This window comes from Rhyacophila brunnea, unplaced genomic scaffold (assembly GCF_057557595.1).
Source record: "Rhyacophila brunnea isolate RB1 unplaced genomic scaffold, BYU_Rbru_1.0 scaffold_23, whole genome shotgun sequence".
Classification (NCBI taxonomy): domain Eukaryota; kingdom Metazoa; phylum Arthropoda; class Insecta; order Trichoptera; family Rhyacophilidae; genus Rhyacophila; species Rhyacophila brunnea.
The window spans coordinates 18,713,445-18,735,030 of NW_028232893.1; the positions used below are offsets into that span (position 1 = coordinate 18,713,445).

A 21,586-nucleotide genomic window follows, 5' to 3' on the forward strand; every position below is an offset into this window, starting at 1 on the left:
AAATGAGCATATTTCTTAATCATGACTTAAAGTTAGTTATGACTTGTATAGTGTTCCAGAGTGGCTGTGAAACTTAGTAATCACGAATCGACGGATAAAGATAAGATGGCATACTCAACTCAACTTTACAATAATTACGTAGATCTTGCTGCAAATTGGTTACGTAATATAAATAATATGTTGACATTCCGCAATTTTACATTAATTTATAAAATATCTAATCAATTAAATCTCATGCATCGCAAAACGAATACAAATAAATTCATTTAATTCGCTTCGATGACTGGAGAACACGAAATATTTAAATTCAAGTAAATGCGTTACATTTTCGAACATGCAGAATAAAATTAAAATCAATATTTTTACGTACTGGTAACTATTTATTATTCAGTAATGTATTGAATCCAGAAAACTAATATTACTGTTGTGCCCAATACATTTTCTTTCGTATAATAATTGTGGCATTTGATCATTATAGTAAATAGAATATTATTAATAATTATAATACTTTGGACATATTACATGAAACAGCACGTAGTGTCACGACCTCGGACTTCGGGTCTTATACCTAGAGTACCTTTTAGGGGTGTAGAGTGGCCTGAACACGCCCTTGGCCTCGTAGTCAAATAAACTGCACCGAGCCGCACCCTTGACCACCCAGAGGGACGTTTCTTTCCAGAAATAAGTCCCACGGCCCGTGTCTTTGAGGCTGAGGACACGGTTCGTGGAAGACCAGGCCTGAATAAATAAGAAAGCATGCGAGACGACGAATGAAATTGGGCTTTTGCCACTTAAACATGTCAGTAGAATGTGTAGGCAAAACGCCAATAGATTGTAATAACTTGTATTGTGAATGAAAGAGAGGAATGTTAGGCAGTGCTAGGAGAAGAAAAAGAGTATTACGTCATAACTAAATCGTAAGATATGTAAAATTAAGATATATAAAAAAATCCGCAGTACGGACACTACGTTGTAATAACGCGTAAGTGTGCCGTACAAAATAAATGTAAACAATTTAACAGCGTTGATTCCGAAATAGAAAATAATGTTAAAAGTCGGCCGGCAACATTGTCTTTGACCGTTGGAGATATGCAACGTCGCCCAAGAAAAAAACCGTTGGGGATGAATTTCAAGATGGCTTGAGTATGACGAAAATAGTAAGATGCGGGACACGTATTTCGTACTCGGTAACATAAACTATTAAAAAAAAATCGCGTGTCGATAGTATTTCGCGGCTATTGTATATTATAAGTAACCAGCTCGGGGATATAAATATTTTGGAATCAATTGCGCTTATAAATTGTGTGTTATGAATAACTTATAATAATTCTTTAAAAAAAAACATATTGTGTCCGTAAAAGAAACTATAAAACTATGTAATAATTATATGACATCGACGTAAATATACCCTGCCGTTATAAAATTAATTCCGGTGCGTTATTTTACCCAGCCCAAATCCTAAAAAAAAAACCATACTAAGAATAAAAAGTGATCGTTTATCAGTTACTAACAAAAAATTGTGATACCAGGGTTCGAATTGAACTTTGTCTGAGCTAGACCGGAACCCTGGAGTTATCATGTGGCGCCCAACATATGCGGCTTGTGAATTGTACGGATTTGCCGATCCCGCAACCATGAGGACCGAAAAAAATTAAAATAAAAATATTTTTTTTTTGTTGATTTAAAAAAAAAAAAAAAAAAAAAATACGCCCATTTGCGCCGACAACCTCCCAGTATCACGAGCTAGATATTGACAGGATTGTTCGGCCGTGAAAACAAAGAAAAATAAACAATATTCACCATCTGATACCCATATAAATAATATCAAAGAAACCATACTGAGATCGTCAAGACGATACCTACTTGTTAGTTAAAAAAAATATATATACTTAATTTAGATATAACATTAATAATATTATGCATAAACCACAAGTTAAAACTAGGTAAGCAAGTAATTGCCCCACGATTAGATGTTAAATTAGAATATTAAGCTAGATTCCTTTTAGTATCTATTTAGGTTCAATAGGTAACTATTATAATAGGTATCTTCTAGACTATCAGAGGGTAAGACGTGTGGCCACGTGATCAGATGAGAGCCGATGCCGTAGAAAGGGGGAATAAATTAGTTTGCAATTCTCACATCGGTCTAACTGATGCCTGCATATTAAATTCGGACGGATAAGCGAGTCCACTGATCACACGATATGGCTTAATAAAACATATAATCCGACACCCTGATAGCCTACCTGAGAATTAAGTTCGATTTGAATTTCTCTGTTGTATTTGCCAGATCTTTAGTAGATCTGGGAATATATAAATATGTAAACGAATGCATGTATATGTATCGTCACCCGAGCGAACTGGAAGTCCCGTCTAAACCCATGGATTGCGACCAATGCATTGGTAATAACCCTCTCCTCGATTGGGCGGACTAAAAAGGCGCATGCTGGTGTCTACATCGGTCCTTTAGGAGTGATGCTTGATTACAGGCCGAGATGACGTCTGCCTCCCTTTCCGGTTCCTGAGATTCGCGACTCACGGTCTAAATAGGTTGGATGTGGCGAGTCATAGCCCCGATCGTGTCACCCTCTAGAACGAACGCCTAGACCTTAGACACTCTGATTCTGGAGAAGTCTATTGACGAAATAACTTGTAGAATACTGAATAGAATAATAGAAACCTGATTAAAGTAAACATTCCGAGGCTGGAATATATGAGTCATTATTAAACCAAAAGTAATTAAAATAAATGTAAAACTAAACACTGTATACGATATTCCTATACCCAACGGTTTGTCAAGTGGTGGGAACGGTGGCCTATTTGAGACCAAGGATTATGTTCACGCCAAAATCCAGAGAGGTCGAATTGTCACGACCTCGGACTTCGGGTCTTATACCTAGAGTACCTTTTAGGGGTGTAGAGTGGCCTGAACACGCCCTTGGCCTCGTAGTCAAATAAACTGCACCGAGCCGCACCCTTGACCACCCAGAGGGACGTTTCTTTCCAGAAATAAGTCCCACGGCCCGTGTCTTTGAGGCTGAGGACACGGTTCGTGGAAGACCAGGCCTGAATAAATAAGAAAGCATGCGAGACGACGAATGAAATTGGGCTTTTGCCACTTAAACATGTCAGTAGAATGTGTAGGCAAAACGCCAATAGATTGTAATAACTTGTATTGTGAATGAAAGAGAGGAATGTTAGGCAGTGCTAGGAGAAGAAAAAGAGTATTACGTCATAACTAAATCGTAAGATATGTAAAATTAAGATATATAAAAAAATCCGCAGTACGGACACTACGTTGTAATAACGCGTAAGTGTGCCGTACAAAATAAATGTAAACAATTTAACAGCGTTGATTCCGAAATAGAAAATAATGTTAAAAGTCGGCCGGCAACATTGTCTTTGACCGTTGGAGATATGCAACGTCGCCCAAGAAAAAAACCGTTGGGGATGAATTTCAAGATGGCTTGAGTATGACGAAAATAGTAAGATGCGGGACACGTATTTCGTACTCGGTAACATAAACTATTAAAAAAAAATCGCGTGTCGATAGTATTTCGCGGCTATTGTATATTATAAGTAACCAGCTCGGGGATATAAATATTTTGGAATCAATTGCGCTTATAAATTGTGTGTTATGAATAACTTATAATAATTCTTTAAAAAAAAACATATTGTGTCCGTAAAAGAAACTATAAAACTATGTAATAATTATATGACATCGACGTAAATATACCCTGCCGTTATAAAATTAATTCCGGTGCGTTATTTTACCCAGCCCAAATCCTAAAAAAAAAACCATACTAAGAATAAAAAGTGATCGTTTATCAGTTACTAACAAAAAATTGTGATACCAGGGTTCGAATTGAACTTTGTCTGAGCTAGACCGGAACCCTGGAGTTATCAGTAGGTACTGACACCAGCGAGGCTATTCTAACATATAAATTAACATCCAAAAAGAGCTACATGTGATAAATATATCACATTTATCACTTTATGTATTCCGGCAGTTAATTATTACAATAAGTTAACTGTCTGAAATGTCAAAAAGTATTATCTTTTAACAGTCCCTCTCGTGGCTGTGTTAACTTTTAGAGCGAGATAGAGTACCTACTTATGTCAATTTTACATATTGAGAATTGAAATGCAAGATACCTACGACTGTTTTGAAAAATAATTACGTCATGGCCGCCGTCTTCATATATAGTTCCCCGCGTGCTGTCAAATATAGAGTGGATAGTAGTAACATAATATTTGTGTTACAACATGCTGCAATCGCAATGACATGCATGGCCCCCACAACGGGGGGGGGGTGACAGGGCTTAAGCCTAGGGGCCCGGGCTTTGGAGGGGCCCGGCGTGGCACGTTGACCAGATAAATGAGATAAACACACATCATAAATTTGCTTTAATAGTAAAAAGCCATTATACTTCATGACCATTAACATTTTAAATTATACTATGATAATGCTATGTAGTTTTTGATTATTATGTGTCGATACTCGACACCTCCATAATAAATAGATTTATTAAAAATACAAAAAATTGCTAGTACCTAATACATTGAATAGGTACCTCCCTTAACTTGATCTAAAACACAGTTTGACACAACCACAAAACGGTAATTTAGTGCGTCACACTGCCTTTAACCTAAGCGATAGGTAGGGGCCCTCCAAAGACCCTAGCCTGAGGGATGTGGGGGCCATGATGACATGACTAATAAAACTATAGGTTATATTGATATGTTTGACGTTTCCATGAAAATTTTGGGATTCGGGTGGATACGCCAGTACGAACATACCCGAATTTGACCGACATGTTCACTAACCTAAATTTTCACCCAATTACAAATTTACCAATTATTGGAAATGACCGTTGCCTTTAACCACCTTATATATGGAATGGCTTCCATGTTAATTTGAACCAATTAAAATAACGGAAACGTGCTAGAGTGCTAACTGTTAAGAGTAGCTGTGCAAGACAGCTCTCAGTAGGCGTAGAAAAAGTACAAGAAAATTAAATTGCTAATGTACGTTTTAAATGTACTTATAGACATCATTTTATTCCAAGTCATACACTTAATAGGTACCCTTAATATTTGACCTAAAATACAATTTGGAAAACGATAATGTATCGAGTGCGTCACATTGCTTTAACCTTAGCATAGGTAGGGGGCCGGCCAAAGATCCTAGCCTGAGCGCCCGTTTATATTTTTTTTTCCTACATAAAGCGTATTTTACCACGTTTTTCTTAGCTCGTATTTTGTTTGTCCGGTGGTTGTTTATCCAGTACAAATCTTGCAATCGATTTTTAACTAACTTTCCGACTAGCTAGACATTTGAAACTTTTAAAATATATCATAATACGATGCCAATGCATTCTTTTAATACTTTTAGTCATCTTTAAGTAGAATTGAATTCATTTTCAGTTAATTCTGTTTTGTATGAAAAGTTATTTCGGAAGAAATCCGTAATCCAATCCAATATTATTGGTTGCTAAGGGGGGTGGTCCTAGCAACTAAATTATTAATATATACGTGCGATACTAAGGAAATCAAAATGACATTCAGTATTTTCTATATTTGTTTGTTTGTTGCAAAATAGCAAAAAAATGATTTGTTGACAATTGCCTTATTTGTCTTAAATTATTAATACATAGAATTGTCAAGTTTATATGATTCAACAGAAAATTTAAAAACGTGGTATATAAAAAGCTCTTTTTATTATTCTTATTGTTTCTGTCATATTTATTTAAATACTGACCACAGTATTTTCCAGTATCGTCACTAATATGCGTGTAATAGGTACAGCTGCAAACTAAAATGCTTACTTTTCGTGATAATCTTATAAAATATTTTTACTCAGTAACCAATAATTACCTAGCTACAACAAAATCGACTCAAATCAAGGTTGACAGTTGAATCTTTATTTTATTATACTCACAGTTAAATATATACATTAAAATAATATAATAATTGCGTTTATGGTTTATTACAACACAATTAAATTTTGCATAAAATAATTACACTTTAATAGAAAAAATGTAATAAGAATAAGTGTTACCAAGAGATTATTGAGTTTTTTTTATTTATTCTTTATTTCATAAATCAGTGGTATTCAATATTTGCACCGAATGCTATTGAAAAAAAGAGAATTCAACATTACGTCTGATTACAAATTATTACGATAGATTTTCAAGACCCACTACAGTGAATTTCAATCGTAATGTCAGTTATTTATCATCAATTGTTTGTAGAAAACAATGATGTCATATACTATACTCGAGCAACATCTTCTTGGCTACGTGTTAAAACTGTGAACTAAGAAGCTTCTCCCATTTAGTCGACAACAGCGCCTTCAGGCTTTTGCCTAAATCTTCTTGTTGGGGAGTAGTTTTCAACAGCAAATATCTCATAAACGGTCAGAGATAGAAAAAAACGTATGATGCAAAAACATTATGAAATTTAATAAGCTTTAAAATTGTATATAATAATATTTTTGCTACGACCGACCGTTTTTGAGATATAAGCGAAAAACAAAAAAAATCCCAATTTTTTTCAGTTTTTTGCCCGTCAAAAGTTGTGCCGAAGTCATCCGAATTGGCAAACTCGTTTTTTTCTTACTTATTATCATCTATATAAGTAGGAAAAAAAATCTTCTACCCCACCTTTTGCAACCATAACGTATTTTTCGGTCTAATTTGACTGCAATGTCCTTATAATTGTCGATTTGAAACTGTACCACGACAGAACAGTAGGTACAGTAAGATATAGCTATATGTTACGAATATCATTATTTAATATTCCCTTCCAGGTATAATGCGTTAACATCGTTATCTTGAGTAATATCACCCGTATTGCATAGGCTGTTAAAGCTAATTTTTGTACATGGTATCGAAAAATGTAAGGGTGTCGAAAATAATAAGGAACAAACTGGGAATATTACTTTTTATTTATTATAACTTGAAATATGATTTTCGTAATATACTTATTACATAATATAACATTTATATATTCTTCTTCTTCTTTCACCCTGTCACGATCCAGCGTTGGGATATAGGGCAAGCACAAGTTCGCGCCACTTCCCTTGATCCATCGCCAACCCTTGCGCGTCCCGCCATTCCAGACCTACAGCATGTAGATCGCTTTCGTAGCACCGCTGCAGGGTGAGGGAGGGCCGGCCACGACGACGGAACCCTTGAGACTTTGCTACAAGGGTACGAAGTGTCGCACTTCCGGTAAAACGTCTCTTTGTGATTACGTCAATCACCGAAGGCTGCTGTGTTTGCTCACGAACTCGCGCGTTTGTAACGCGGTCGTACCAATGTACCCCTAAGTTTCGGCGGAGACATCGATTCTCAAAGCTCAAAAGCCAAGACCTTTGAATCTTAGTAAAATGCCATGTCTCACAGCCATACAGGAGCACAGGTAGCACGCATGCGTTAAACAAACGGCATTCTTTGGTCCTCAACATTTATAATCGCGGTCTGACTATAGACGGCTTTCTCGATTTGTGTGTTATCATTTTGGTGACTGTTTTCTTCAGGCGATAATAAAATGTAAACTGAAGGCCTTTTCTGTATAGCGACGATGGTTATTCATCAATTATTATTTTAGAGGATACTTGTTTTTAGCGGTGTCCTTTATTTTTTTTCAATAATTCATATTAAATTTGTCCTCCGTATTTCAAAATGTATATCTTTATTTATTTTCGTTGAAATTTTGATATGTGTATAATTATTGATAATACCCAAAAACATCTGCGCATATATTGACACTGTAAAAGAAACACTCAAGTATCTAAATAATACATTATTGATTGTGATAAAGACATTTTATTGGCAGTACGAAAAAATCTCGATCTAATTATATGCAAAAAAAAAGATCAATAATAATTGTCTGCTCAAAATAAATGTGCAAGTATCCTTCTATATATACTTCCCTTCATTAAGTGCACCAAGAAACTTGAAAACTACTACAATATCTACGTACATAGCCTAAAGGAGGACGTCTTCTCCTTTCCCTATTTTAAGGTAATGTCTTTCTTTCCAATACATATTTTATAAGACAAAAAAATGATTTTTCATATTGACTACTACGAGAATTGCTTTTATCTAATTTTGAAAGGAAACCTCATAATTATGTTAGTGCGGAAGATCTAAAAACGATCATAAAAACTGAATATCATTGTAAAGGGAAAAGGAAAACATAAAAAGTACTTACCCATAATAATATTTCATTGCAATTGAAAATATTGATTGTCACCAAGGCCTGAACAAAAACGATGCATAAGTGCGAGTGAGAAAGTATTCGGCACCCTTATAATCTCTGCGACACGCGCTAGAGTAAGATAAAAGGTTTACAGATGTGAGAGCCGCCAAATCTTACCTTATTGCTTAACTAAGCGTCGATAACCATGTTGCTAAAATTGCTATATTTTGTATTAAGCATAAAGTCAGTGGTAAATATTTTTAGTTAATTAAGTAGAAAATATGGTTCTGTGTGTTGTATTAAAATGTGGTAGCCGTACTGATAAGCAAGAAGATGGTATTCATTTAGCAATGCAATGGGTGGCGTCTAGATGTATCTATAGTCTAAAATTGTCACCCTATTTCTTTTTCTCATCTGGTAACACACAGCCATTAAAAATCTATTAGTTTACCAATAAATTGTTTTACTATTGTAAACCTACTACGTTTGTCTATGGTAAATCGTTTTAATTAAGTAACTTTGTGTGTCGGTTTTTTATTAGTATTTTTTATTGTAATGTCATTAATTATTGTACATGCACTTTGTGAAGTATTATTTCCCTCAAACCTTCTTAGAAATGTCACTTCTTTGTCTTATTTTATAACTACACAGTCCCAGCAATCGAAATGGAAAATTTTACGAACTGGAGCGCTCGATAATTTTACGAAAATATATAAATACATAGTTTTCTAATATTTTGTGTATTGTATAAAAATAAGTGTTATATGGCTTGTCTACCTCAGATGGTCAAATATTTTTTTCCACTAAACGGAGCGATAAATTTGAGAATTTTCTGAACCTGAATGGCGCTCCGGTCCATTTCAACCACTGCACAATCCGAGGTAAGCCTTAACCGCCTCAATCAAGACAGTATTTTCAAACCACACTATTTGTGTTTTTTTAATTATATGGATGACTATTTAACCACCCTCCTAGTTATGTCTGTAATTATCTTTAATATAAAAACAGAAACACTTGTCAGAAACTCAACATTTTACTAAGTAAAATCATGAATCATAACTTCCTGCTGTCCATTGAAGGTAACAAAAAAATCGGAAGGTATATTATATTATTTTCTACTGAATGCTTAATAGTAAAGACACAAATATAACAGGTAGGTATCTATCAAGCGTTCTTTAATGGAAATGATGCACTTGATTCTTCATAGATTAAAAAAGAAGGGGTCAAATCAGTTCAAATGATTCAAATTATTCCAAAATCTTAAACAAATTGAGGATAAAATATTACCCAGAACAAACCACCATCAAGGGGGTCTATAAAATAATTAATCAAACATATACGTGCCTAGTTTTACTCGAAACATAATATCTTTATCTGTATTTTACGGTTCTCTTCAATACTAATAATTATTTTTGGTTACAGGATGTGACTCTAGGAAAGCGATTCATTGATAATTTTACAATGATGGAATTTATGGTTTTAATTTAATTTTTTTATAGTGGGACATGGCCCCCCTACCTATCGCCACGGTTAAGGGCAGTGTGATTTTTTACAGTAGTGTTCCCCAAGTGGTTTCCACGAAATCCATGGGTTAAGGGAACTATATCGAATATATAGAAAATAAATCCAGTTGATAATATTATATTGAATTGTCAGTACTTGGCATATTATGAATCATTGATCGCGACTTCCTTTTGTGGTAGCCAAGTAGCATGCAACCCTTCGCCATATTAAATATAGATCCATTTTGTAAGTTAGGAAACACAGTTAAAATAATTATAAAATAAAATTCAACACGTGAATTATCATTTAATTATATCATTCATTATATCACATCAAATTACACCGAATAGCCACATATTTTTAAATGTTAATAATCATTAAGGAAAATAGCTCCGCAGGCGACTTTTTTTTTTTACTATAAGAACAAATTTGTGGGTTTTCTCACTTAATTGGTTGATCCGCCACGTCGGGCCCCCGGGCTAGAGCCGTGTCAGCCCCCCTTGTGGGGGACCTGAAAATCAATCAATGCTTCGGGCCTTTATGTCCCTAAACCTACTAGTGTACCTACTGAAACAAATCAAGAATGCTACATTTTATTAAAGATACTCGGCTGTGCTTCACCAGTTTAAAACACCTTGCAACGACCTTGACAGGACGTGATCATTATCAATAAAAAAACGTCCTTGACACAGGCGAGGTCATGGTTAATACCTTTTTATCGTTCCGTGTACGCGTCGCTTTGTTCGTTTTTCTATTCTTTCACCATGGTTCAATGGGCACCGCTCATTATTCCATCAATACGGAAAACTTAAACAATGGTAGTTGTACATCGAATTGCGATAATCAATTTCGATCTTATTTTTTACTATTTGTTCAGACCATCTTCGGGCATGAAATAAAAAGCATGCCAAGCACTAAGGCCTCGCGCACACGGAGTGTTTGCAACAGAATCACGCAACTGTTGAGCATTACAGCCAATGACAGCAATATGGACGAAGCATCTGGAAAAAAAATGACACTCACTTTTTTGTCGGGTCTGCCGAATGGCATAATCTGTTCTAACGCCATTACAGTAAAGGTGATATTGCTATAAATTCCCGATGCTTTTTGTCTGGTCTGCCGAATGGTTCGGTTCGAACGGGTTCGCTCAAATGAACATTGACACTAGAAACACTGTTCTAACGCCATTACAATAAAGGTCATATTACTTTAAATTCCTGATGCGTGATATCGCATAATGGAAATTGCGTGACGTCTACCAATACATTTGCGAATGTCGCTATGCGCGAATTTACTTCCTAGCTACTATTTTGAGTGCGTTGTCCATTAATAATGTCATTGATAACAAACAGCGCCTCTATTCTATACACAAGGCTGCTATCGGCGGCTATCTAGGGTAGTTTATCATTTATTTATTTAAGAAAACAAAACATTGTGGATATAAAAAAAATCTAAATTCAAGACATAGACAATATGAGATTTACATTAATATAACAAATATTATTACCCTCACAAGAGATAAGAGAATATAATATATTAGTGCTAGTTAATGCATATACCTACTTCGAATCTAAGTTAGCAAAATGTATGTACGCTAAGTAATATGGACGAAATATGCAATCAAAAATCAGCATTTACTGCAACCAGATTACTGTATCGCATTTGAAGTTAAGCAATAACTATCACTTAATACTACCTAGGTACCCACCACCACCCGTCATGTATGTAGCCGCGGATATGCACGGCTCCCTTCCATGACGCTATAAACGTGTCTGAGAGAAGTAATTTTAAGTTCTCATTCCGTCCCGAGACGGAGCCGCACGGGAACGATGCTGCAACCATGCACCGTAGTGCTTAAAGAAGGAACCAAAGAAAGAAAAAAAATGGACTGGCTCTGCTGCTCGCTGACATTAAACGCCCTGTGTATCCGCATACTGAGTATCACGAGTCGAAATCGATGAGTCTACAGAGGAGTCGGGACTATCCCGCTCCCCATACGACGCTGCAAAATTATCGAATGCCGCAAAGTTGGCCTCAGTTGCTATCAGATCTACGTGGTCAATTGAGCCCGTGTGAGGACGGACATGTTCAACGTCTAGGTTCTTCATGCCTGCAGGTACAACCCAATCCATCTACTATCAGGCCAAACTTGTGGAGTGGGTTCAACTGGATAATCCAGTGCGAAGGTTGCTGTCTATTGGAACTCGCATTAAGTGCCGTATCCTGACTTCATGGCCCCCACATCCAGAAGCGGGCCCCCAGGCTAGGCCCTTTGGCGGGCCTCCCTACCTATCGCTAAAGATAAAGGTAGTGTGACGCTCTACAGTAGGTGTATCAAAATAAATGGTGTAGGTAAGCGATAAAATTAATGTGTATTTAGTGTTTTTTTGTATATTTTGGTACATCCATTTGAATTATGGAGTTGTCGAGTATCGATACGCAATTAAAAATATTAAATCGTACAACCACATAATTTTAAATAATAAAAATATTGAAGAACAATAGCGCTTTTTTTACTATTAGAGAGAATTTGTGATGTGTGTTTATATCACTTATCTGGTTGACCCGACACGCCGGGCCCTTCCTGAGCCTGGGCCCCCAGGCTAGAGCCTTGTCAGCCCCCCCTTTGTGGGGGCCATGCCTGACTTATAGACTACCTTGGGATCTCTCTTATATTACACATTAAGAGTCCGTGTGTCGCTCACTAATTGGAAACTTTCTGCATTAATTGACACAATACGCTATAGTTTTTCTGTCTAATAAAAACCTTCCCAAACGCTTTATTCAATGCCAAAACTTGTCTCGAATTTCCGTCGAATTGCATTATTTAATTTTCCAACGATAACACCAGTGTCGATTACAAAATAATCAAATTAGAAGCGTAGGATTCCGTATTAACTGGTTGACCACGAAATCAAGTCGAATTGGGCGTATTACTAGAGCAAATCATTGTTCGGTTAGAATTGTTAGATAATTTTTGATTGAAAACATTTAAACTTGAAATTGATCAACCTTGCTAGTCACATCGGGTGGCATTTTTGAGGTTAAACAATTAGCTACCTACCTATTTTATTTATAGTCAATAACATGATATAGTAACATAGTTATAAAAAGCTAAACATTTTTTTATTTAACGGATAATTCACAAGATTTTTTTATTTTTATGATTTTACCGAGGCTTTGACTGCGACTCGCTGTCATATTATCACCTCTTCTCGTCTAGAAGAGGATCCGCCGATCAGGTCCTCGCTCTTCCGTCCTACCCACCGCCAGGACACTTTTCAATTCGTCGACATTCTCAAAGATATCCGCAATTCGCAGCTGTACTCTGTGCCGTTCATATTTAGGGCATTGTACTGTTATAATTATGTACAGGTACAATGTCCTCCAAAAAATCACATTTAAGACGGCACATCAGTGAAACAGCAAATAATTTTCAACTATAGGCGCGACGAAATTTTGGACTCGCTGGCATTCGGAGAGAGAACGTCGAGCTGGGAACACGTCAATTTGTTTTGTGATAGCGACGGGGGGTATTAATTCTTAAATCGTGTAAAGATGACTAAAAACGTTCCCATTTACTTGAAAAAGAAAACATGTCAATGAATATATTATTATTGTTACTAATAGAACATACGCTTAAGTTCCCACCACCACCCGTCATATATGCACAGCCGTGGATATGCATGGCCGCTTTCTATGACGCTTTAAACGTGTCTGAAAGAAGTGATTTTAAGTGCGCATTCCGTCCCGAGACGGAGCCGCACGGGACTGATGCTGCAATGTAATGGTTAGCACTCAGGACTATGTTACTAATAGAACAATAAACAGGACATTAGATGGACGCATGTTGGATTTATATTACAAATTATATTTCGGTCGGCATGCGTCATTTGCACCCGCGACCCGCAATCCGCGCATCGCCTAGCCCGATCTTTTTAGACCGTGCCTCAACTGAGGTATAGCCTTAAATTCCTTATTGAACATACCACAAAAGCCGATTGCCAATTTAACGCGATTTGTAAGCTAATGATACTAGCTAATTTCATCGTGATTAGATAGAGCATAAGTGGCTTTTGGTAAAGCACATTGGCGCGTATCCAGTGGATGCGGGTTTAAGTTCCGCCGGATGTCGTATATCAAATTTAACGTTTTTTTGTTGTTATTACTAACGTAAGCCATCTGCAGACAGGTGTATGTGTCAAATTTAACAAAACCGTGTTAGATTTAATTTCACATAATTCATAATTAGACGCGGTACATATAAGTATAGAGACGAGAGAAAGAACGTTTTTTTATTTTTTTAAAGATTGGATTCATTGTTTATTACCTGTTTCAATATAAAAGTGAGAAGAGATAATCACAATAATGAAAACCTAACTAATTTAAAACGATAATAATATAATTATTAACAGTATGTAGAATATTATTTATGCAAACCATTCAGTGTGACTAGTCAATCATGTTGTGCTACATTCGCAAGCGCGTGGCATCTGCCTCCGGTTCGCTGGTCAACTGTTACTGTCATATTAATATCATGGCATGACCTCATTATGCGAATGCACTACGACAGCTGCTATGCGTTTATTAAGGGGATTGTACCTTATTTTTTCCTCACAGTGTATTATTTTACATGCACTGTTAAAAGAAACTGATTATTATGTAATACAAACTTACTTTATTTACAATCTTATACATAATACCTACTCTTTTACAGTTATTTTACCACGTTTTTATTAGCTTGTATTCTTGTTTGTCCGGTACAATTTTTTTCTTGTTTGTCCAAGATTTTTAACTAACTTCCTGACTAGCTAGACATTTGAAACTTTTAGAATATATCAGAACACGACGACAATGTATTATTTTAATACTTTTGGCCATCTTTAATTTTACAATTAATTTTCAGTTAATTCTGTGTTGTATGTTTCGGAAGAAATTCGTTAAAAGTAATATTTACTACTCACTATTACTGGTTGCTAAGGGGGTCTTGGCAACTAAATTATTTACATATACGTGCGTTACTATGGAAATCAATATGAAATGTCAAAATGACATTTCAATATTCTATAATATTTATTCAGTATTTCTATCAAATACAAAAAAAGTATTTATTTATACATAGAGTTGTCAAGTTTATATGATTCAACGGAAGATTTAAAAACGCGGTATATAAAAAGTTATTTTTATCTTGTAATTATTTAAGTTTTAAAACTACATTTTTTTCTCAAATATACGGCAAACTGCTGTAATTGACTGTAAGGATTAGTGTCCGGAAATTTGTACGTCTGCAGTTGGGCGTATCACAGTTCACCGTGAGCTGTTGAGCCGGAATATAGTAATGAGATCAAATTCAAGTTTAAATAAAACATTTACTTAATAAATATATAGTAAAAAAAACTACCAGAATACAAGGTAGAATACAAAAGAAAATAGGTAGCTAAGTAAATTAGAAATACAATCATATCGTAAATATGTATATAAAATTCGGGTAGGTCCTCGTAATTATCAAGTCATACCTATCAAATATCAGATATTATTTGATACCAATCAATTTCAAATTAATTTTCTTATTGGCACTAATAAAATTGAAACATTAGGTACTGTCTGCAATGCTCCACGAATAACCCGTTATTTTTATCTCAATGCTATTCGGCCATTTCCTTCAAATATGACAGCTCACTGTTAACTGTGATACGGTGAAATGTAATACGTATCTATGTACAACCCTTAGACAATGTAAAATGTTATATTTACCGTCTTTAAAGTGCATCTGTGGGTTTATTCTATACACAAGGCGGCTATCGACGACTAATGTGATAAATTATCACTTTATCATTATTCATGTATTGGGACGGCTAATTTTATTGTTACAATAAGTTAACCATCTAAATCTAAACTGTAAAATTGTCTAAAAGAGGGGCTATTAAAAGTAAAACATATAACTTTTTGACAGTTTAGCTTAGACGGTTAACGTCATGGCCCCCACAAAAGGGGGGCTGACAGGGCTCTAGCCTGGGGGGCCGGCGTGGCGAGTCGCCAGATAAGTGATATAAATACACATCACAAATTCTCCCTAATAGTAAAAAATGTCGCCTGCGGCGCTATTTTCCTTCAGTAATGTTATAATTCAGAATTATGTGTTTGAATTATACATTTTTTATTTGTGTATCGGATACTCGACAACTCCATAATTCAAATGGATGTATTAAAATATTTTAAAAAAAACACTAAAAATATACACATTAATTTCACCGCGTACACCATTTGGAAAACGCTACTGTGGAGCATCACACTGGCTTTATCCTTAGCGATAGGTAGGGGGCCCCGCCAAAGATCCTAGCCTGGGGACCCGTTTCAGGATGTGGGGGCCATGGTTAACGTATTATAATAATAATTAACCTTTCAATCATGGCCCCCATATCCTGAAGCGGGCCCCCAGGCCAAGATGTTTGGCGCCCCCCCCCCCCCCTACCTATCGCTAAGGTTAAGAGCCGTGTACTGTGCTACAATAGTGATCGCCAAATGGTATTCTGCGGAAATGCAGGTTTCTGGCATTTTTAAATAAATCTTGAATTGTCAGCACAGTATCATATTATTATAAAGCAATGATCGCGACCCCCCTTTGTGATAGCCAAGTAACATGTGGCCTTTCGCCGTATTGGATAAATATAGAAGCACACTATAAATAATTATAAAATAAAATTCCATACGTGAAATAGCGCCGCAGGCGACTTTTTTACTATTAGCGCGAATTTGTAGTGTGTGTCGACCCGTCACACCGGGCCCCTTCTAGCCCTGCCCCCAGGCTCTAGCCCTGTCAGCCCTGTGGGGACCATGCTTTCAATACAATAAATATGATAAACTACCTCGATAGCCGCCTTGTGTATAAAATAGCTTCGCAGGGAGAGTAATTATTCCGTGACATTTATTTTTACAGGGTAGTGAAAATATAATATGACAAAACGGAAACCAATATAATTCTTTTTTCAAAATTAATGATTTCGTATAAATATAAAGTTGCGGAATCATAAATTACCCTTGAATGAATTGAGTTAAATTCCTGAAAACCATTTAATATAATAATCGAGGTGTTAATCTTAAAACTACCTACCTATCTGTATTGATATTAATTTCTCAACCGCAAGATAATCAATCATCCTAGAAGTGGAAGTAATATTAAGTCCCTTTGAATTAAGGTAACTCGCTTGACCATTAGCTAACTAACAAACACTGAAGGGTAAATAATAAATATTTCTTTGAACGCATTTTTCTTTTACATTGTTAGAATGTGCCTTTTTGAATTATTAAAATCGTGACTGATAAAGAGTAAATACTAACATAAAATATTCATAATAATGACATTTATTTTTCTTTGTTATATAATTATTAGGTATAGTATTTATGTAATATACAGAAGAAAAACAAAAGTAAAATGTATTTGTTATGTTGGCAGGACCGTAGTGTCCATAGACAATGTAATTATTTATATGTCTAATACATAGTAAATAATATTATAAGTATGTTAGGTTAGGTTAGGTGTAATGCGCCGGCTAGACGACAGCGACTTGCCCGCGCGGTATAGTCTGTGCAAAAAATAAATGCAAACACTTTAACAGCGCTTTTCGGTTTGCGCGAGCTACAGTTTTCCCGTCCATATACACGGACTTCCCGATACAAACCGGTCTGCGCAGGTAAGCTTGTGGTAAACCATGAGCGTCTAGCCGGCGCTTTAGGCATATTGGACTATATATAGGTACGTTATTTTATGTTATAATATTTCAAATTAATTAGCAAGCGTGTGAAGCATGGTTAATTTGGCAAACTCCACAAATATGAACTTCGCTCAGTTGCCGATCTGATTTTCTTATAAACACAATATGGCAGCCATTTTTATGTTATTTGTAATCTGATAACTTACTCGAGTACAATAGTTATAAGCGGTCTTACACAAATTTTACTAGATTTTTCATCTAAATAATAATGCCTAAGTTGTAGTATTACTGGCTCCTTATCTATTCATTGTGACGGATTATCTTTTTATACGCCCTGCAAATTGCCAAATAAATGTCATATAAATAGTGTGAAGATATCTGCAAATGAACCTGCAATGTGAAGTTACTTGTAGTATTGGACCAGCAGTCCTTTCTTTTGCTTAAATTTAATTCATTAATTGTGCTCAATCTTCGTAGAAAGAGTTTTTCAACATCTTTGGCTACGTTTTATTTACACGATTATTGTACGATCGGTCTGTTCTTCAATTGATTTTTTAAAACCCAATTGGAGATTCTAATCGGATGCATTTGGAGTCATGTAAGACCTGCGTCGATGCACGCAAACTATAGTTTCGTGTGCCTGAGCCCTTAGCCTTTCAGTAAATCCGACCCTGACCGCAATTCTATCATTGCAGTGTTAACATCTTACATCGCAGGGCAGATGTTCTGTTTCGTGATGCTGCCTATCACGCTGTTGGTTTATTTGATAGCATCATTAAGATTGATGCATTTCTATTGTTAATTACAATATGAATAATGAAGTGTATAGATTGTCATCGGCGCAAAAAAAAACTTTACATTCTGAAATTATTTTTTATAATTCTCGAATTTTCAAATCGTTCTCAAACTTTTGGCATAATATAATATTAATTTGCATAAAACGAATGGCTCAACATTGCGAATAAATTATTGTAACAAGAATTTTCATTCTGAGTTCCGCCAGTAAAACTCAGCATGGGCGACTCACACAGTTAGTTACCCACAATCTGTTGAAAGATATTTATCGCTAAACCTTTTGCTTAAGTAACCGGTCAACCTTGAGACAGGTTTTGATTTTTTCAACAATAACACTGTTACGCCTGACATAGACATTGGTTGCCGAAGTATGTTTTTATGGTAATTCATTTTCATTACCTGTGCATATCGAAGTTCTTTCGGTAGTGTTACTCGGTTAAGCGCGAATTAAGGTTTAATTAAACTGCCGATTAACAATCGGGTCGTTACGACAGCGAAGTTGTATTGAGAAGCGCGCAGAGACAAACACAAAACTAGCCAATTCTAAAATTTATATCAAGTCACAGAATTGCGACCAATTGCATTCATTATTCACTCATTGCTTACTATTGCATCTTTCCCAGATCTCTCACAAGTCACAGCCAGTCAGTTTCGTCTGATTAGCTCTGACCCTTTTGATCATGCAGGTTCTCAATTTTGAGACTAAGCACCTAACACTATTGAGATTCATTTCTAGTGGTGAGTGTGGTAACTAGTGATACCTATCTGACTTGAACTAATCCTTTGGCAAGTGTATTTGGTTATTTAGTCGAGAGCGACATTTTATATTGTTAATCTATCTTCGTGTACCGTTTGAAGTATTATCGGTTATTGTTGATTAATCTCTGTGAACTCGAAATGCATACTAACACCGGAAGTGTTTCTATTTTATAAAGACTATAACATAATATTGGCGACCAACGTGTCCTCAAAGTATTGTTATTGTTATCTATAAAATAAAAACCTTCTTATAACTGGCTGATAATTAAAGCTATTAAGCCCATGATAACCACACGTCTCAGCAACTTTCTCACTTCTGTACAACAGCGCGCAACTCATACTCTGTCCAATTTTCCTCTGTAGCGATTGTAGGGGCCAACCTATGTCTACATTAATTGATAGCTTTCATCTTCCATTTCACTTAACTTTAAAATTCTGGTTTTAACATCGAGTCGTTTTGCACATGCTTTAGAGGTGGAAAGCGTGTTACGCACCGCACCACCTCTCTACACGTGTACGTCAATAAGTTTTAAAATTTTCACACGAAGATTGTCATATTTTTATAAATATGTACAAAGATGTAAAAAATATAGTACTTACACAAAACATTTTTCGTTTTGAATCCTTCAAAATTGTAGTATTTTTAGATTATTTGGCCTAAAATTATAGTATGATATGAATATACTATCACATAATATTTTTCGCCGAATCATTTGGTTGGCAACACTGACGTGATATTTGGTTATGGATCTACGTGCGCTAGCACTTCCATCATGAAAAAACGGCAATTTTTTTCGACGCCCTTGTAGTCGTTTAGAACCTCTCGTATACCACCGTATGATGGCATTTGTCCAGAAGTTGTCCACTTGTCGAGCAAAGTGTACATCCCATTGCCATGTCATGTGCTTGGCAACCTCTATCACATCAAATACTCTTGCCTACTTCCTTATACCTTGGTTTCTTTTGTGGTGACCTCGCATACTTACTAGCAATTGTTATGACATCATTGGAAGCCACTTGAGTTGGCGAGTGTGGCAATTTCTTAGTTTATTATAAATATTAATATGTATTGTTTAATTTTACAATAATACTTGGATGTATATTTTGTTGAGCACAATTATTATCTCGACTATGATATTATTACCAAATAAAATAAAATTGTTACTTTCCATCATGTTCTATTCATTGCAGTTTAAGAAACACTGTGTCGGGAATTGTTTTAATAAAATTAAGCCTTGGGCGATTTACATAACACCTAAAATGGTAAAGAATTATTTTTTATTACCCACGTAATACTAACATGTGTTAATATTTTCTTTTTAGAGTCAGAGTAATGGTTGTGAATTGCCAATTTTAGCCATTATAGTAACACTGGAGCCTTGTTGGGGCAATAATTCTAATCTATAATTACCTACTATCCTGTCCTATCCGGTTCGCTTAGCTGATTTACCTTCGACGCTTTCAGTGATCACCTCGTCTCCAGATTGATTGTAAGTAAGTATATCTTCTAACAATGTGGCCGAAGAATTGAAGAACGCCGCGTCTCTTGTGGATAAACAAGATACGTTCTTTGATATTTAGATTTATTTTCTTTTTATTACTACGTAAAATACCATTAATCACTTTAAACTAAGAGCGCGATGCAGAATCATCTGGATTAACTAAATCGCACTTAGCAATAAACACCATCCAGAGTTGCTAATTCAGCCCGACTTAGTCGTGTCTTGACCGTATATTAAATAGCTTCGTTCTGGGCCACTGCCTTTTTCCGTAGATTTACTACCTGCTATAATATGACGTATTGCTATGTATGGATACTGTAGGCGACGCAATATAAGTTATCGATATCGATCTATTAAATTTAATATAAATTATAATTTATCTTAGGGTCTTACGTGACTAAGTATGGTTCTACATCGCTCTCTAAGGTCGATCGCACAATTAAAACCATCTCAACTGGGATATGGTCGTAATTCAAAATCAGGTGTAATTTTACAAGTGTCTTAAGTGCGTACACGTGAGGATATTCCGATACGAACGTGGCTAGAAGAAACGAATGAACAAGAAGCTTCTGCTCATGTGTCGATATGGCATTCTTTCTAGTATTATACTAGCGCCTTCTTTCGAGTGAAATATGTTGGTTGCGACACCAACTGTTTAACTGAATTGTCGCATTCGAGCTTATGTGCAAAGATATATTATTATTAAGTTACATTAGTTTTGTGAATACCAACAAATTCACATCGACATATTCGATGTGTTGCAGTCGAGACGAACTTAGATGTGCGACACGTTTTAGTGATTTTCAAAAAGCCTTAATATATAAACAAAACTACACACCTACGTTGAGTATAAAAAATACTGATGTTGAGCTAGTCAATTCATTCCTCTACCTATAAATCTCGGTGATTATGAAACGAAAGCACAACACTTCCATTCATTATAGCCAACGATAGTTTTTTTTTTTATCTAACTAGCTGAAAAAAAACTGAAAGTTTCAGATATAATTTGGTGAAAAACTTCAGCACAGTTACAGAAACTACCAAACTCTGATAAAATTTAATAAACGTATTGTGACCTCACAGGTGACTACGAGAACCATTTCTTAT

General features: G+C 35.7%; 1 protein-coding gene across 2 annotated transcripts in view; it reads left to right on the plus strand.

Moving 5' to 3' along the window:
- Positions 1–21,586, plus strand: part of LOC147069631 (uncharacterized) — a 95,079-nt gene that overhangs the window by 39,951 nt on the left and 33,542 nt on the right. Inside the window, exon 1 of one of the 2 annotated variants that reach the window (XM_085950389.1) lies at positions 7,841–8,030. The exons of the other annotated variant lie outside the window; for it this stretch is intronic. The gene's annotated coding sequence lies outside the window, so the exon portion shown is untranslated. Of the gene's footprint in view, positions 1–7,840; positions 8,031–21,586 lie in introns of those variants that run through there. 2 annotated transcript variants of the gene reach the window in all.